This window comes from Melospiza melodia, chromosome Z (assembly GCF_035770615.1).
Source record: "Melospiza melodia melodia isolate bMelMel2 chromosome Z, bMelMel2.pri, whole genome shotgun sequence".
Lineage (NCBI taxonomy): Eukaryota > Metazoa > Chordata > Aves > Passeriformes > Passerellidae > Melospiza > Melospiza melodia.
The window spans coordinates 65,796,560-65,817,046 of NC_086226.1; positions in this window are offsets into that span (position 1 = coordinate 65,796,560).

Consider the following 20,487-nt stretch of genomic DNA (forward strand, 5'->3'; position numbering starts at 1 on the left):
TTGTATTTGAATTTATTTAAAGGGTTTTAAGGTATCTATGGCATATTAATTAATTTTTATTAACTGTGTAGGTTATTTTCTTCACATTCCTTCACTTTTCATTTCTAATTTCAGAATCAGACTGTTGATGAGGTTAACAGAAACCTGTTCAGAGGTTTTGATGGGGTTTTTGAAACAGTTCGTATTCATACCTTTACAGGTCAGTATAATTTAAATATAGACATATCACAAAGCTTCTTTTGAAGTAAGTATATTTTCCATTCCTAAGTATGCTGACATTGAGATAAGGTTGTTCTGTTCACTGCAGCTGAAGGAATACAAGAGGCACCTGAAAGAAATATTCTGAGAGGGAAATAACATATGCTCTGTGTAAGTCATTAGGCTGACAATGCTGTTTCAGAAGGGAACTATTAATGAGAAAATTTTACACAGGAGAAAAAAATCATTTTTCTGAAAGTTTAGTAAAGACAGCAGATCTTTACATGACAAGCGGTCAAGAAATAGAGAAGAAATTGAATTGTCAGTGCTGTGACAAGCACTGGAATCAAATTTTTAAGTTTCTGCCGGTAAAATTTTGACTGTAAAATTCAGCTGATTTTCCACATTTTTGTGAACCCAGACTCTTCTTCCAGTTGTCTAAGTTATGCTGGTGTGTTTGACACATTTATTGTCCATTTTTTCAAGGGGTTTACTGCCCAAAATAGAAATACACGTCATGCACTTCAATTCTGTGATTTCGACAGGTTTCTCTCTCTGCTAGAGGTTGTGTAAGTTAATGTTTCTGTGGAGCATGTCCCTTAAAGGACAGTTGCTAATAAGGACATAGGCAGCACTTTCCCTGCAGTATTCTGAATAGAACACAACAATTCTGGCATTAGTAGTACTTTTGTGGTGGTTATCATTCTACATGTGTGTGATGTCATGTCGCACTGAATTGTCAAAGTTTTTGGAAATAATCAATTGATTTTCACTTATGTGGCTGAAAGATTTATTAAGCAAAAAAAAAAAAAAAAAAAAAAAAAGGAAAATTAATAAGGAAATTAAAAGATTTCTCGATTTCTTCATCTCCTTCTGGTGGTCTGATAAATGGCATTTCCAGCAGTGCTCTTTTGGTTGCCATAAAAGCCTTGTTTGATTTATGATAAATGTTAATTGCCTTCATATAGCTTCCAGCCTGTCCAAGTAAGTGTTCTAAGACAATAAATGCCATGCTTATTCAAGCACACTGTGTACAGAATATTATCTATTAAAGCCACTGAGGATTAAATGAAGCAGATAATATGTGATGAAATGTTTATTTCCCTCTTTTCGCTCACAAGACAAGTATGTATTACTACATAGCTAGATTTCTTGCCTGAAGGAAGAATTTTCCTTTGCAACTGTGTGGCTCTAATGCACTGCTTTGTTTCTTTGCACTGTTTTTTTTCATTACACTGCATGAACATTACTTTTTTACTGGTGGAGCAGGAAAGCACACACTTAGCTGGAAAAAAATTTTCTTGGGGCAAAATATTATTGCAACCTGAGGTGAAGCAAACTTGGAAGGCAATAAATTCAAATTAAGAATGCTCTTTTAAAAGTCAAGAGTGGTACCTCTAAAACAGATATTATATTGTCAGTGTATTTTCTCACCCAGTATGGAAGAACGAGAAAGTTTACTGTATTTGACTTAAATATACCCAATATCCTCATAGAATTGTGAAAACTCATACTATATTCCTTTCATGTCCATTTTTTTTAAGACACTTTTCCTTGAGGGACTTGGCATCAAGTAAATCCATCACAGGAAAATATCTGCAGTGACACCTCTATGGCTGCATTACATGATGAAAGATTATAGGTTGTGATCACTGCATCTTCTTCAAAGTGTTGTTACCAGCCTTTCTCAACCTCAGGCAAACTCTGAAATACCATTTAACCTCACAATTCCCTACAAGGTTTACTCAGAATATTTTAATTATCTTTGTTCTAAGGGAGGCACAGGATTTCTGTCTGCATTTGCATGCTACCTGTATTACCTCCATTCCTCTCTATCTCTCTCTCCCCTCACCTAATCTCGCCTCCATCTAATCTGTATCTAAATCTATACAATCTCCATCTCATCTATATGTATAATAATAGAATCTTTAAGTTTGGGAAAGGACTCTAAATCACTTAATCCAATCATTAACTTAATACTGCCAAGTTTACCACAAAACAATGCCATTAAGTGCCATATCAAAATGTTTTTTGAATGCTGCAGGGATGGTGATCCCATCCCTTCCCTGGGCAGCCTGTTCTAAGGCTCACGATTCTGTCCTGATACATACTAAATATCTTAGGAGTTATGGAGAATCCACAGCCTCTCTGGGCATCTGTTACTGTCCTCAGTCATCCTCACAGTGAATTTTTTCCTTTTGTTCACTTCCCACGTTCCAGCTTCTGTTGATTGTTCCTTGTTCTATTGTTTGACACCACCAAAAAGTCTGAATCTATCCTTTGGACATGCTCCCTTCACATACTTATAGATATTAATGACTTCCCCTCGTAGTCATATCTTCCTAAGAGATCCCCCAGCCTTTTCTCCTGAGCGAGATCCTTCAGTCCAATATTCATCCTTGCAGACCTGCAATGGACCCTCTCCAGTAGTACCTTGTCTATCTAGAGCTGGGGAGCCAATGCTGCATACAACACTCCAGGTGTGGCATCCTTAGGGTGGACAAGAGAAGCAGGTTCGACTCCCTCAGCCTGCTGGCCCCAGTACTGAGCCTTGGGAATTCAGCCACCACCTCGGTGTGTCCCTATTCACCACCACTCTTTGGGCCTGACCATCCAGCCAGCTTTTAATTCAGCAAGGAGTGCACCATTCCAAGCCATGGGCTTCCTGCTTTTCTGGGAGAATCTGTGGAAGATGGTGTCAAAGGTTTTACAAAGTTCTAGGTATACAGGTATATGTACCATTATAAATATTACTGCATGCATGCATGTATTGATGTATAACTGTAGCAACTCAATCCCAAACTCTGCCATTATCTCTATCTGTATCTCTCTCTTTATAATCTATATCTAATCTATGCCATCTTTTTTTATATTTTTATCTCCATCATCCTTATCTCTATCATGTCTGTCTCTACCTCCATCTCTATATCCATCTCATCTATATATGCTGATATATATATGTTTATATACACACACATATGTACCTTTAGTATCTATTTTTATACCTATGTATCTCTCTATATTATCTATATATAATCTATATATATAGATATATATAGATAATATAGAGAGATATATAGGTATAAAATATCTGTTTACAATTATCCTTCTATGCTTTCTCTATATTGTACCTTCTTTCGCATTTTTGAAATATGTTCACATGTTAAGTAATCTGGCATTGGTGAAATTTAGAGGTATTGGCAGAGAGAACAGGCAAGCCAGTTTGGCAAGAATCTGTATGAGAGATTATAGCTCAACAAGTATTATCTATTTCTAGATAAGAGATTAAGATTTGCCTTCTTTTTAATCTCCCTGTTATTTCTTCAGAACAGGCATGTTAGGTGGAAATCAGGCCATTACCAGTGCTCAATATAATTTAGTTTGTGGTTCACTATGTCTGTTAACAAATAAGGAATGCTGAAAACTGAGATATATACTAACTGAGGTCTACATTTAAAAAATATTTTAAGTAAATGGAAGTAAAATGCACATGTAGAACAAATGCTAATAGTCTGGATTGCTATATATGTATGAAGAGGTGTCCTGGCATTAGTGGGAGCAATTTAATTGAGAAGCAGCTTGATTTTTGCTTGCAGAATAAATGCATCTTTTTGTTGCATATATGTTTTGTTATCCTCTTCAGCCTGATGGCAAACCCCTCAAAATGCACCAGACTCAATCCTTAAAGATTGTGGTATATTCCATGTATTTCATGAAAGAATTCATTAGACGTTTTTTCTTCTAGCTACTTAAAAACTTCTGGCTACATAGACAATGACGTTTAGCCCTGTCATGGTTTCATGGTGTCATGGTTTAGCCCTAGCACAAAGCCAGTGCCTCCATGAGAATACCCTCTCCCTGGTGTCTGCTGTGAGATATGACCAGGAATAAGCAAAGCAGGCTCCTGCTTAGAAATAAAGAAAACTTTATTAACTACACTACAAGAAAAGAAGAGGAAAAAGAAAAAAAACTATAAGGAAAAAAAAATGAAAACCTTACAAAAAGCACTTTCCTCCTCCCCCCCACCAAATTTCCCAATGCAATACGTTCCCCCAAATCATCAACTGCCCAGTCTGGCACCACCCTTTAGAATACTCAATCTTCAGTTCATGAAGAGGAGAGGAGTCCTTCTTGCACCATGGGCTTCCCCTGGAAACACGCTGAAAGCTCGTGTGCTTCTATGCCACTCAGCACCACCCAGAAAGTTCTTTGCCATCGTGACATCTTCCTTCCATGCCCAGTGCTCTCACCACTGTGCATGGACCAGAGCTTCTTCTAGGGCTGTCTTTCAAGGATGCCTTGTGTCCTTCCAAAAAGGCACAGTCTCTCCTTCGGGACATCTGTCCCCCCCAATTTTTTCACCCCCTAGGGCCCAGGGTACCCACACTGAGCCCTCCTGGCTCTGAGGCACTGCCTCCTCTTAAATGCAGTCTCTGTGTCACAGAAAAAAATGGTTCAGTCTATGGCCACACAAGAAAAGTCCAGCCAGAAGGCCACTCCGTCATCTCTCCCCCCACTCAGAGAATCACAGAATCACAGAAATTCAAGACTGGAAGAGACCTATAAGATCATCTAGTCCAGCCGATGTTCTAACTGTTCAACTAGATCATGGCAGCAAGTGCCACATCCAGTCTTTTTTTGAATTCTTCAAGGGATGATGCCTCTACCACCTCACTGGGTAAATGATTCCAGTATCTGACCACTCTTTCTGTGAAGTATTTCCTTCTTACTTCTAACTTACATCTCGCTTGACGCAACTTGAGACTGTGTCCTCTTGTTCTATCCGTTGTCGCCCGGAGAAAGAGGCCGACCCCCACTCAAGAGTCTTCTCCACTTCCCTCGTGGGCTATTTCTTCTTATCTCATCTCTTATCTCTCTTCTCATTCAGCTCCGAGGAGGATCAGCATTTGCAAGGTTTCAATCATGCAGGAAAAGGGTTACAATTTTCAGTCTCTGCCTGTACCAGAGCTCCGGCACTCCCACACTCCCACGCTGCCCTCCCACTCTCTGTCTCTCTCTCACTCTCTCTCCCTCTCTCTCACTCTCTCTCTCTCTGTGTTTTTCTCAGAGGCAGTCGTACAATCTGAGCATCCATTGGCCTGATTGTAGTGACCACAGCATCCCAGAAATCCCATTTCCAGTCCAACCACCACACGTGGTTTGTTTCTTTTAATTCAGCGGGGAATTAACTGCCACATTGAAGCGTGTGTGGTTTGAAACGTGGCTTCTGTCTGGGTTTACATTTTTTGCAACATATCTGTGATATCTTTGGTCTTTATACCCAACTTTTTGCCGTGTTCCCTTTACCTTTATAGACTGAAGTGTTTGTACTAGTATTCTTAATTCCTATATTTAGGTATTTAATGATACAGGCTTCTCCATGATCTTTTCTTTTGGTGCACGTTCTTCTTTCTGTATGCAAATGTGCTAACCAATTTATACCAAATAAAAGTACCAGGGTTTTTTTCCAGAAAGTGTCTTGCTGTATACAAACTTTCCTCTTGTGAGAATTTAACACTGCAGTCTATGCTCAGAGGTTCAAAATATTATAGAAGTTACAATGACAGATTTCAGTCTATACCTTGATCACTACAGAATATGCTTGAGTACTTTGTCCCTAAATGTACCAGGAAAGTACCTTGAAAGCAAAGTCTACCTCACACTTTCTTTTCCACATAAGATAAAGTATCATTTGACTCAATCTTTCATAGGAAATTAATGCTGTGTGTTTTTTAGGCAGATACATAGCAGCTTTTGTTTTCTGCTTTAGCAGTGTTTCTACTAACATCATAAGATTTCCTTCTATGTAAAACCACACATTTTATTATAAGGCTTGTGAGTTTGTCCATTTCTCACTTTTTTTTTTTTTTTGAGTGAAAATATATTTTGCAGGATTTATCATTTTCAGATAAAGAGGATATATCATATAGCTCAAAAATGCAGTTTTTTCTGTGGTCTGCTGACCTTGCAATAGGTGTTAATGACAGAAGAAACCCCTGTAACGCTTTGACTGATGTGTTTTGTCAATTTTCTCTTAAGATTTGCTGTGTTAAGATTTTCCAGTGTTGACATCCTGGTGTTCAAAGCTTGGTGTAACAAGATTTCTGTATTAAGTCAATTCATTTCTCAGGTGTAGTCTATAGATTTAGAGAGCTACTGCTGTTTTTGAGCTTTGGGTCCCATGCCTTATTGTAAAACAAATGTATTTCCCTATAAATCAACCTTTTTTCTAAGTCTTTAAAAAAGATATGTTGTTTTGCAAAAACTTGATAGTTATTGAGCCAAAAGTATTTTCATAGAATTTTTGGTGAATTTTTACAATGTGTGCATAATAACATATAACTGATTCTTGGTTTTGAAATCTGGTCTTCTAAACAGATTATATAGAAAACTTATTTATCTATGCTCAGTTTTAATCATGCTGTGGTAGATACACTTGAAGACAAGCTCATATTTGGGATTTGAATGCCTCTTGATAGGTAAACTAAAAGAAAAAATAATGTTTTTAATTTTAATATTCTCTCAAAAGCTAAAGGGTAAAATGAATATGCATAAGATCTGTTTTTATTAACTTGTTCATTACGATTTTTAAAATTTTTGAGACTTTAATAATCTGGGGCTATTTTTGTTGGGGTTTTATATTTGTCTGTTTTTTTGGTTTGAGTTTTTTTGGGGGGGCATGGGGTTTTTTGAGTTTTTTTTTTGGTGGCACATGAGTATTGTAAATGCAGGCAACCCTGATGAGGGGAGAGAATGATGCATTTGACTCCATGTTCCTAGAAGGCTAATTTATTATTTTATAATACCATATATATTAAAGAATACTATACTATACTAAAAAATACAGAAAAGATACTTACTGAATGCTAAAAAGATAGCAATTGAAAACTCATGACTCTTTCCAGTCCTGACACAGCTTGGCACTGATTGGCCAATGAGTCAAAACAACTCACACCAGAGTCCAATCAGGCTCTGAACAGTCTCCAAACACATTCCACACGAGCACAGCACAGGAGAAGCAAATGAGATAAGAATCAGTTTTCTTTTCTCTGAGGCCTCCCTCTGCCTTTCAGCTTCCCAGGAGAAAATACCTGGGAGAAGGAATTATGTTTAGGGAATGTGAATGCCACGCATGAGAATAGAAACATTATATGTTTTTAATTTCTCATGGAAAAATAAGAGTCAGAAATGCACTTTGCCCCCAGTTCTGCCTCTTGATTTGAGTTTGTCGCTCAACCCAGACAACAACAAATCTGTGTTCTAGACACTAGAACAAAGGCTCTTCTAGTCTCCTTAACAGCCAGAAAACATTTTTGTACTGAGTTTAATAGAAAAGATGTGAAGTCTTGGCAAAAAAGACCTAATACGATGAGGACAAAAAATAACTCTTGTGAAAAGTTCCCAGTAGGCATAGTAGTACTGTTCCTTAGACCAAATTGTGCTGATTACTTTGTGCACTTTGGTTTAAGAGAGTGGTTGTAAAGATTTTAAATAGTAATAGCCAAAGAGAACATGTAGAATGTAGAGATATCTTGAAGGAATTTGAAGCTGTGAATGGAAAACATTTTGTAACCAATGCTTATCACAGGTTCTGTATGGAATTTCAGACAAATAAACTAGTTTCTGTCTGAGTCTTAATCTAGCAACTGCAATATTTGTCATATTATCCTTCTCTTATAGACTGTGTGATTGAACCTATATATATTTGTGAACTATATATGTTTCAGCATTATATGAAGGATGTGAAAAACTTGTAGTACAAAGTCCTACTAAGCAGAACAAAGAAATGGCAGAAATTTCTTACCTGCCATGAGCTCTGAAGTATACAGTCTTTTTGGAAAAGAGTCTCTCAATCTCCAAACCCCAAATTTACCTACATGAATTTATTTTCCTTCATGTGTGTGTATGTAATTCCCAGACTGTGAGATCAAGAAAGACGTATCTGTTCTCTTCCAGCAGTAGCTGACTGGTACTGAGGGATGAGCTAATCCAGTAATCTCTGCTGACTAGTGAGTAGTTTAAAAGTGAAGTAGCTATGCTGGCTTATGCACAAACAATAATCTCAAATACAGCTAGTGGTCTCCAGGGCAGAACAGCTTTGGAAAATCAAGATTTTGGTGAATTGACTTTTCACAATAGCACTCTTAATTTCATTCTTACTCTGTACTATGAAATCTTCAGGAAATTTTTTAAACTTTATTATTCGGTAACTTTCTTCCTCCCAATTGATTTGTACACTACCACGACTCTACAAAGGACAATGATTCTCAATGTAATCAGGAAGGATTTGTGTATGTATTACATTAGCACTGTCAATTTAAATCCATTTATACCCCTAGTTACTCCTCCTGGAATGTATTTAATTTCCTATGCACGCATATCTACATCCTATGTGTATATGCCTGGAGGTCTTGGGATATGCACTAGGGACGTACATAAGAAAATAAAGTGGGAGATTACCTCAACAAACATGGGCTATGGTCCATAAACCAGACAAGGTGTGAAATATGCCTGGCCTGGTAATGTTCCCATTAAGATATCCGAAATAAGAGAATGGAGCCAGGCTCTTCATGGTGGTGCCAAGCAATGAGAGGAGAGGAAACGGGCAGAAATTATATACAGGAAGTTCCATGTAAAATATGAGGAAAAACTATACTGTAAGGATGAGAGAGCACTGGAGCAGAGTGCCCAGAGAGGCTGTGGAGTCTCCTTCCTTGGACATACTGAAAACTTACCTAGAAGGCAATCTTGTGCAACCTGTTCCAGGTGAACCTGCTTTAGCAAGAAATTAGGCTACATGATCCCCAGTCCTTTTCTGTATTGAGTATACTTTGTGTCATCAGAAAATTTAATTGACATGGGTTACTTATCAAAAGACTAATAAAATTAGGCAGGTCTGGAGGAGCTCAGCTGTTGATGCTGCTTCACTCTTCTCACTCCATTAATTTTATGCTCTGAACTTCTATTCAGACCCCTACAAACTCTTTGGTTTCTTAACTAATGTCTTCTAATGTTTTCTTTATCTATTTCAGTGAAGATATTGAAAATTTGCCTTAGGCATGATGTCTTAGGCATATGCAGATGCTGTATATCTGAGACTTAAAGAAAATGGGTTTGTGAGAACACTAAGTACAGAGGAGAATAGATACACCTTGACCATGGTTAGATCAAAGAGGTACTTAGCAACTGAGATTCTGAAAGAACAGCTCCAATCCCACTTGGAAAGTTCCCTGCTTGGGAATTTTTTTCTCAGTGGAGAGAGTGCTCTCTCATCAAGTCACCCAACAGAAGCGGAAAAGAACAAAACTCATCCCTTACTAGCTGAATGAGAGAGAATTTTCAGAGTTTTAAGAGAAGAATAAGTGGAAAGAAATGTAAAGGTGGTAATTGGGAGCTAATTGTTCCCAGAAGCACTTTCTGTACTCCCTAAGATGCATGCATGGCAAAAGATTGGAAACAAAAGATATGGTTACTTCAGTTTGACCCTTAAGTAAATGTGTAAATAAAAATATACCAAAGGGAATATAAATCCCAGTTTAATGCTGTATTCCCAAAGGAATATCAGTTAACTTCGGAGTCAAAAGTATAAGGTTGATCTTTGTGCATCAGTTTTTTTTTAACCTTTCTATTGAAAAGAAAAAAGGAAAATAATTTCTCCAGTGTTTTGAAATATATTTTTTAATGTTGCACTCATGCATTTGGTATTGCATGAGTTGATAAACGAAAAGAATCCACATAGCGCATTAATAAAATCATGACATATAAATAAACCCGGATTTATTATGACAGAGCAACCCAGTATTCATCTGTAAGCATGTCTGTTCTGTTACATGAAGCCCTGCCAAAAATAGCTGTTTTCTAAATAATTTTCTTGCTAATCTATGCACATCACCTACAGATGACTGATGGTTTTATTTCTTCAGGGTGTACTATTTTTGGCTAGGGAAGAGTTAACTTCCTTCAGTGTTGAGTATGAGGCTGTATTTTGGATTTGTACTGAACACAGGGTTGATAATATAGAGTTATTTTAGTTATTGATGAGCAGGGTTTACTAAGAGGCAAGTCTTTTCTTCTTTTTATATTGCCAAGCTGCTAAGTAAGTTGGGGATACTAATATATATCAGTAGTTATTGCCACCTGACACAGATTTTCTATTTAATATTACAAAGCAAGAAGTAATGCTGAACTGAGAAATGCATAGGTCCACTACAGAATTCTTTGATATAATCACAGCTGGGAAGACTAGAATGTGTGTGGTACCATTCTGAAAATTAAGTATATAAACCAGGAAAAGGCAGCTATTTAAGGCTGTGTGATGTATTCATACTGTGCAGTGCATCTCCAAGATCTGTTTTTTTCCTGTTCTCTGGATGTTTTCACTGACCTTTTTCTCTAATAGAATTCAACAAAGTATTTTTTCTCTTGTCTGCTGAAGGAGATATATTTTTATTGTGTTGCTTTCTGATGCAAAATGCTTTATCAGGGGAAGGCATATTTTAAGCCCAAATTTAGCCTTAGAGATAAAGAAACAATGGGAGGTTAATGAGTGATGTTTCAAGGTGGTGGTAATCACAGAAGTCAAGGTGAGACATGACTTCATTTTTTACAGAGTAATATGGATGCATCTTAAAGGAATATGGACTCACATGATATAAAAATAACCTATTATTCTTTGGAAAGTGGTTGAAACCCTCTGTCTTTCTGATATGGCAAATCTGTTCAGGTGCTTTGCATTTTGTTTATGGGCCAAGCATAATAAAAAATTGAATAATTAACTGTTTTTTTTTTCTAGAATATTGAAGAGAAAGGATGACAAATGAAGAAAAAAAAATGAACAGAGCAGCAAAAGAAATTAATGGGAAAAAATTGTTCAAATAATTTGTATATTTAGCTAAATGTCCATTTAGTGAGTATTTAGCCCAATAATTTAGACCATCATCAGGGAGGGGAATGCACATTTACAAGAGAACATATCTGACCTTCTGGATAATATCACATTTTCTTTCACTGTATATACACATGCCAAAAATAAATCTACTTCTAATTACATATTTTATAATGAGCCATGAGATTTTTTTTACTTTACAGAAATGTAATGCTGTAATAACTCATGCATCTGTAATCTCAAAAATATTGATACTGGTGGTTTGTTTGTTTTTCTGTTTGTTTTTAAAAATGCCTCCCTTAAACTTGGAAGTTCAATCATTAGGAGGAACATATCTGCTCAAAGTCTACTTTCAGAATTGAGGAACTCAGTTTTGGTTGACTTTAACTTTAGTAAGGACCATTTTTTTCTGCTTTGACTAGAGTGAAATTAGTTAAGTTAGAAAAGAATAATTCATAACCCTCAGTAAAAAAGACTGAACAAAACAAAACCAATTAAACTGTGATAAGAATTTATTGACAGTATTAAATGTCAAAATTTTATTTATCTGAGATTCTAACAAAAAACTTAAGTATTTGTTTGTAAGAGAAATCTATCTGCTGCAACCCTGAGTAGAATATAAGAGTTCAGCCTAGAACATTTCTATCAGTTTGCGGTGACTTCATGTAGCTCACTACTGTTCAGAATAAGTTTTTGTATTGCCACGGATATGAATGCAAAAGCCACTTAATTACGGGCAAATAGCCTAATGCTCCTTCTTGTCTAACTTGTTCTCCTAAAAACTGTTGATGAACTGTTCAAGGACTGAGACAATGTACACTTACATATGTAAGATCCTAAATATGTGATTGGTTTTTTATACATGGGCTTCATAGAGAAAACTAACTTCCAGTACTGAAGTGATTCCATTTCCTTTTTATTTTATTCTTCTTTTTCCTTCCCAAAATGGAAAGATTCAGAAAATCTGTGTTTCATCAAACAAAAGTTCTGATGACCTCCTCTGCTGAAGAAAGCAGCATGTTTTTCTCAAGGAAATGTTTCTCTATCCATATTTTGTACAAGTTTTAATTTGTGCAGAATAACTGACTGAAATTATGAGAAACTGATTAGATTTCTACCCTAGCTTTTTTGGTGGTATTCTATGTGTGGAATGGTAGGGACACAAAGGGAAAAATTTCAAAAATGTCAAGATTTGAACTAAGGTTCCACTCTGCACAATTTTAAAGAGATTTGAAATATAAAATTTTATGATGCCTTTCAGCCACCCGCAGGGAGATCGGTCTTCTGTTCTAGGATCAGGTCACCATTCTTAGCTGTATTTGCATTCCTGTAGGCTTTATTTATAGATTTAAATACTTTTACTTAGTCCTTGTGCAGTTGTACTCTTCAAATACAAACACAATAACTTTTTGCTGCTCAGACCCTAGGGTTCTGTCTGCCCTGATCCTGTCCTGTCCTTATTAATGACCTGAAAAGGTGACAAAATGTATTCCATGAGTTCCTCAGTTGACACCTGGTTTTCAGAGTGGAATTTGCTGGGGGAAGGGGCAGCTTTGGGACACTTAACACCTACAGCCTACAAGGTGTCTACAAGGAGGGAATTGAGAGAACAGGGATAAAGAGTAGTGTGAGACTGCTGCCTGCACAGCTAAGGTTCAGACTGCACATGTTGAAATCAACACGTCACCTTGAGGATAAATAACTGGTGCAACAGAAGTCTCATCTGTGGAGACTTCTGGATGCCCTTGGACAAACCCTGTGCTTTCCCGTCTGAGTTCCCTGTTGGCCCTGCTTGAAGCAGGGGATCACGGCTGAGACCTTCCAATGCCCCCTCCCACCTGGATGATCCAGTGGTGCTGTGTACAAAGCAGAGATGCTGAGAACAGTTTATGCCTTTCAGCAGCAGTTTTGAGATGTCACTTATAGGCTGTATAATGAGTACGAAGTACTCTGTCAGTGAAGCAGAATTCTAATCACCATTTCTGTTTTGAGGCTTCCTTTGCTGTTTTTAGTATTCATGTAGGCACCTGTGCTGAACAGATGGGCTTCCTCATAAGTGATATGAGAGTGACCTTTTAGTTTCATCAACTTTCCCATACATTTTCTATTATATTTCTTCCTTTTTTCCCCTTGCTCTTCTCTCAGGTGCATAGGTTTCAATTGTGAATGAAAGTCATTAACAGACAAAGAGAGATGAATTTTGTCTTCCTAGTGCTGGTACATAGCATTCTCTGGAACATACATTTTCAGTAAATATTCTTGCTGTCTCTCCCTTGTAATTATCACAAAAAGTTAGAATTTTACTTTATAAAGAATAATTTTTATACTCTTAAAAAATAAGTATTTTATTGGAATTTTGTTATTTACTGCAAAGGAAAAATAAAATTTCTGAAAATTTTTTTTTCCTATGTATGAACAATTATTTAAAGGAAGACAGGAGATCCTCTCTTTCACCATTCTGTTTCTGGGATTGCTCAGTTACAAAGCTCTAAGAAAAGTGTGGACATAGAGCTGATCTGCCTTACTGTGTCAGTCATGTAAAACTTGGCATACTGGTGCACTTTGAGCTGAAGAGTGGTATACTGGGCAGGTGAAATGGATGTGTGTGAGAGGGGAAGCTTCTAGTAACACCTACTAAATCTGAGAACGAGCTCTTCCTGTCCATAACAAAAGCTGCCTGTATCCAAGCCATGCATGAGTGGCCTCAAAGACTTGTTCATGACAGACCTCCACCTGCCTTTCCATAGCACTGCTCTGCAGCCTCTGATTCACCAGCCTGTCTCTATGTCCAGGGCTGCCCTGCCCCCTGAGCAGAATCTAGCACTCTTAACTCTATATAGTTAAACTTTATATAGGTGGTGATTGCTCAGCCTTCTAATTTGTCTAGTTTGAACTTGAACTTTATGAACTTGAACTTTAGGTTTATGAATTTGAACTTTACCTTTGTGAAGTAGAAGTTTGTGAATTTTGGCTTTAATTTACCTTTAAGTCTCTTGTCCTATATGTAATGTCCTATTACTAAAAATGTAACCACATGAAAAGATATCTTATTTGGAAGGTAACTTCTTTATATGTTATAAAAAGACCAAACCAAACCAAACCCCTTCTTGCTGGCAATGTATTAATAGGTTATTAAGTATGTATTAATATGCATTAGTACGTACATAGTCATATTATTGATCAACTGTCTGCCCCACAGGTAGTTTGAAGCACTCTGAAGTACTTGGCCCTGGTTCATATACTTTTTTGTCCAACAGGAGTTTGAACAGGTAGTCTGTGTCTATAGTGTTTTACAGTACAGTTTCCTATAAAGGAAACCTATTATTTTCTTTTTCTTCCTTGTCATTTTTTTTCAAAGAAAAAGCAGTCCTTAGGAAAAGGTGTGAGGACTATACATTCTCTTCTAATTTACAGTGCCAAATGGCTTTTAAAAGAATCATAGCAAAATTTTTAAATTTTATTCCTTTGTTATAATTCTTTGCATTTGATTTTCTTTTCTGCTGCTGTTCTGTGCTGAGATGGTATTTCCAGTGATCTATCCATAATGACACCAGTATCATTTCACAGAGTAACAATAATTCACCAGCATATATTTGTGAATAGCTTGATTTTTTTTCCTCTTCTTTTTGTTTTACTTTGAACCTAAGGACATTAAGTCCATATGTCATTTTCTGGCCAAACCTTTGGCACGGTAGGAATCTTCAGCATGACTTCACATCAATTGTCATTTTGCCTGTCTTGAAAATGTTATTTCACTTAGAAGTTTTGTCATGGTAAAATTGGTCTCCTTCTCAGGACTTTAAGAATAATTTGACATTGTACTGCAAGGGAGATAAAAACATTCCTTCTTCATGGTTGTGATACATGGCCATATATTACTACAGAATAGTAATAATAACCGGAATGATACTAACCTACCTTTTTGTGGCAAGATTGATTCCTTTTTCTTCTTGGTGTTTCTAAGGTTTCTTGTTTGGAAAGCTTTCTAAAAAATTCAGGTATATTTTTGTCAGACAGATTCCTATAGTCTCTTACCTTTCTAAGTCCTATGAGGTACGCCAGCATAGTTATGTGACATGACTTCTTTCTATAAAAAACATGTTAACCATTTCCCAATACATCATACTTATGCATGTCTGTTATGCATGTCTGTATCTGTTCTGCAATGACTGAAAAGTGTCAAAGAAAGTTTCCTGGTGGACCATCCAGGAGCCACTCTGCAAGTCAAACATGCATGACCTGAGCTGGAACCGAAGTCCCTTCTCAGCTGCCCCCCTGACTGTCACACAGTCAGACCAGCTTTCCTTACCACCTCAACCCCAGGTTTCCCAAATCAGTCTCAGTGGTCTGGATCCTTCAAATAATTTAATCATGGTGCCAACAACGAAATAACAGCTCAAGCTGGTGCCTCCAAGAGGGACCCTGAGCAAAGTAAAATCTGGCCTTTTATACCCTCACAGTCTAAGCCTGTGATTTTCTGGGATTTTCCAGCCGAGTCACTGTCTCCTGCCCTGTTTCAGTGTGTGCTCACCTGGCTGGGCCACAGGGCCCTGTGTATTTTGTCATGCAAAATGCTGGTGCCAGCTCCTGGCCTCTTGCCTTAGGCTCCTGTGATCCAGACCTTTGGAATTTGCATCTCTCACTGCAGCTGCACGCTGAGCTACCTGCACTAAATGTTCTCCTCAACAAAATGTTGGGATAATTTTCAGCATTAATAAATCACTGAGTTTCCCCCACTTACATGTTTAATTTTCTGTAATGTCTTTATCTTCACTTAGATCAAAATTTCCAGCCATTACAAAATGGAAGTATTAATTTTTGCTTAAGAAGGCCAATTTCGTAAAGTTTAAAAGTAAAGGAATAACTATTATACTGCCAATATTAGTAAGGTAGGTTAACACTTCCTAATTTGAGTATCTTCTTCTTTGTCTTAGAGAAAAGAAAGAGGAAATACTTAGCTTTAGAGTACAGTACTCCTTCAGCATGTACAGAAAAATGTTGTCTGTCTTTCTAGATAAGTTTAATATACTAAAGCAATTAAAACATTCAGGTGTTTGCAGCTAGTTTTAAAGATCTGTCTTCAGTTAGGAAGCTAAAAATTAATGGTTTTTTGCATATATTGCCCTAACAAGAAATTTAATAATAACCAGTAAACTCCGTTTTTCCACTGAAGTTGACTGCCACATGATCAAATCTGCTTTGCAAAGAGACAAAATTCTGCCATGAACAGGAAAATCAGAAAGTGCTTGTGACCTGGTTGTAACCCAAAAAAAAAATTTTTTTTGCACTTGGCTGTTTTCATGAATGTTAAATATTCATGACCAGATTTATTCATTACAGAAATGCTCACTCATACCATTAAGTCATATAATGAATTGCTTCCCCTGTTGAAAGTAGTCATTAAAACTTGTATCTCATCCAATCTGTTATTAAATTTTCCCTCTTCTGTTCGCTGAGGTGCTCTTTTAAATTTTTTCTTTTAATTTTATTTTTAAGAAATAACTCTAGGACTGATATCTTACAGGATTAATTACAACCTGCACCATGTAGTTATAGGCACCTGTTAGGCCTTCTGAAATAAAACAGCTACATAAGAGATTACAGATTGTGTGTGAAAATCTGCCTTCTCAAATGAAAATGAGCAATAGTTTCCAAACATCCTTTATACAGACTCTCCTGTTACAATTTATTTCTAAATTTGGACCTTGGACTTTCTTCTGATCAGATTCCTTTTGTGTCCCCAGCATACACTAATTCCTCTGCATTCTCAGAAAGCAAAAAAACACTATTTATATTTTTTGGTTCAGTGACATGATATTGCAGCAGGAAACAGAGTAGAAATCAGAAGGAATAGAAGTCCAGACTCAGGTGAATTCTCCCTTTTTCCTCCATTCTCAGGACCAGGGCTCCAAGGCTCTGACCTCTACCATTTTCATGTTATGTGAAGATTTTTGTCAAAAGTATCAACAAAAGCCATCTCAGTGATTTCAGTATGGCTTCTGCTTTTCTGCTACTCACTTACAAAGCTATTATGTTATTTGTAGTAAAGATTTACTCCAAGATTTATGTCATACACAGCACTGCAGTGCTTTTAGGTGAGGTTCATGGCTTTCCTGTTTTTTGTCCTATCACTAAATTTTATGATCTGAAAAACTGGCTAAGTTTGTAGATACCATATTGTGGGCAAAACTGTTATGAAATACAGAGGTCAAAGGCTGAGACGTGCATGTGTACTTCTGACTGTGTACATGGAATCACTCTCCAAGAATTTGCCAAACTTGTGTATTGGTTTACATGGCAAAATCAACACTCTTAGGAAATTCAATAATAAGCCTGAAAATTAGGCTCTTTGAGGTTCTCCTTTCTCTAATATCACATGGAATTCATAGAAAACTATGGGAATTTTCAGGAAAAATTTTTTTTTTGCTGAAAAAATGTACTCCACAGAGTTCAAAACATAGACTTTTGACCTGAGTCATAATGTTCTTCTTTGGAATCAGAGAGCAGTAGTAGCACTGAACATCTATCACTGCAAGGACCTGAAAGGAGAAGTACTGAGCACAAACACAGTCCTCTGAGATTCCAGGTGGAGTGTCTGACCCCAGGGGTGATGTGGTGTTAGGGTGATTTGTGAATAGCCCTCATGCCTGTTTGTGTGTGTGACTGATGATCTGACACAAACCGACTTGGATACCAAATTATGCTATGTATTCAAGCTTACTTCTTCCATGCTACTAAACAGAATTAGGAACTTGAGAGACAGAATAACACATAAGAATTTGAAAAATGTTGTTTAGTTCTACATTTAAAGCAGAGCAGGATTTTTTATAAATAAATTTATGAACAATTTATAAATTCAATTATAAGGAATTTTCAAAGAAATAATAAAAAGGACTTTTTTTTTCCCTTTTAGATGCAGCAGTTCACCAATTTGTAAAATCTACTGACAATTTCTACTGTAAGGAAATTTTTCATTTACTTATGATGCTGGAATCAGTGGACCTGTGAGGTAATTATAGAGTAGAAAAATGTTTAAACACTGCTTACTAGTGTTATCTTATTTACGGTGGCTTAGGCAGAAATTCTTACACCTTTATTGATGTAATTAAGGGGAAATTTTCTGATCGTGAACTCTCACCTTCTGATATCCACTTCCTTTCATTTTGCCTGTGTGCAGAAAATAAAATTAAGATATTTCTACATGATAGTAGATTAAATCCATTGCATATTGTTAATTCTTATTGAATATTGTTTTTCAAATTACATCTGGCAAGGCTCTGAATTCTAAATAGCCTAGGAGGAAACTGTGCTTTATGATTTATTCATTCCGAATATTTAAAGTTTATGTAAAATTATAATTAAAATTTTGCAGGGAATAAATTATTCTACTCATATGATTTTATTCATTAGACTGAGAATTAGTGCTGGAAATGGTTGCCATATTAAACAAAAATTCTCTCTGCCAGAATTTTCTATTACTCTATTATTGATATTATTTAATTTAATCTCTGTTTAATGTTAAATGAAACAAAACAGCTGCCATGAAAGAAGATTTTAACTATTCTTTACTAATACATGTCTTCGAGGTGGTGAGATTTTTCCTCATTTAACTCAGTAGGTATTTGAAACGTAATCCCTACTGTTCCAAAATAAGTAACAGAATTTATGGAAGTCAAGAATGACCTGGGTTATGCAAAAGCTTGGTGATCTCCTCATGGCACACCTAATGATAGCTTTTTGTTTACTCTTGCTACTCCCCTAAAGTAATAAATGGCATTGATTTTCCTAAATATCCACTATTAAAGATACAGTCTATGAGAGTGGAGTTTGGGGTGGTTTTTTCAGAATAATATAAGGATACACTGAATGTTTCATTGCATGTACTAAGTGTTGCTATGCTCGTTTGGATGACAAAGACCATTTAATTATCAACAATTTCTTCACAAATTATTGAAGTAGCAGAACATCCAGTCCAGGTTGCACAATTGCTGGTACTAAATGCTATCAGTCCAATAAAAGTAATCTATTGAGAAATTATTTGCATATAAAAGAGAAGTAGCTGCAATCCAGTCTTTTCAGTACACATTAACTTTAAGCAAAGCTGGTTGGAGAGTCAGGACCCAAAATTATCCATTCAAATGGCTAACTTTGGATTTTGAAACAAGTAGCTTTGCTGGATATAAAATTAGCAACAATATACTGTATCATTGCTCCATAGTGAGCTAGTGTAAATTAAATTATTTTTGCCTGAAGAGTGGAGTAAATAAAGAGTTTGTGTGTACTGCTGGTTAAATTTTTTACTAGAACTTTCAGAAGAATTAAAATATTGAAATCTCATGCTTTGCAGTTCTGCTGAGATGAAATGGTTTTATCCAAACTCAGGATCTCGTTATGGGTATAATATTACTTTTAATCCTGAAAAAAATGAAATCTTGCAAAATTGGAGTATTTTCAAACTCAGAATGTGAAAATGTGACCCTTATATTGTAAAGTATTGAATCACTTGAAAATAAAAAATTCTGTGTATTGTTAAAACCAACCAATTATGTTAACTATTAAGAATACACAGTGTACATAAACATGAATATTAATATCAATATTAATATTAATATAAAAATAAGTGTGATTTCTTTAGTTTAAAAAAAAACCCCAAAATTTTGGTTTAAATACTCACTGGAACATCACTTTGTTATTTTATATATTTTGGGGGCAGTGGGGGGATGATGGTGGTGGTCCTTTTATTTTGGGGAGGGTGGTATTTTGTTTCCCATTTTATTTTCACTGTCTGTACAGAAATTAAAGAGCATTAACAAAATTAAACAAATTAAAAGCATTAGCAAAGGTAGAAAGTTGAAACCTCAAAGACATCTGTGGTTACTGTCAGCAAAATTTCTATCAATGCATTTCCTGACATAAATTAATGACTGTCTATGAGATAAAAACTTTTTTCATTTTGACAAATGTTAACCTTCCTTTGCCACTTAAAAAGGCATGTGTCATGATTCCTGTCAATTCCTGTCAGACAACTATGAAGAAAAAATAACTTTAAAATACATTTATTACTTCAGAAGAAATAAAAATATTAGGTTTTCCTATTCAACTTTGCCATTCAGTTATTTTTCTTCTGAGAGTTTCTATACAAAATTACTTTTCTTCTCCAAATAAACTAAAATGTTAATATTGTAATTTTTTCAAGTATTAGTTCATTATACTAGAAGTAAAAAAAAACCAAAAAGCAACAGAATAGATGGTAATGAGTGAGAAAGAGGTCAAAGATTTCTTCTCAATTGTTTTGATTCCTAATATATTTATTGAGAAGAATTTTTTTTTTGAAGAATGTTTGTGTTTCTTCCAGACAAAAAAAAACTAAGAAATCTGCTTCTTAATAGATGACTAAAATTTTA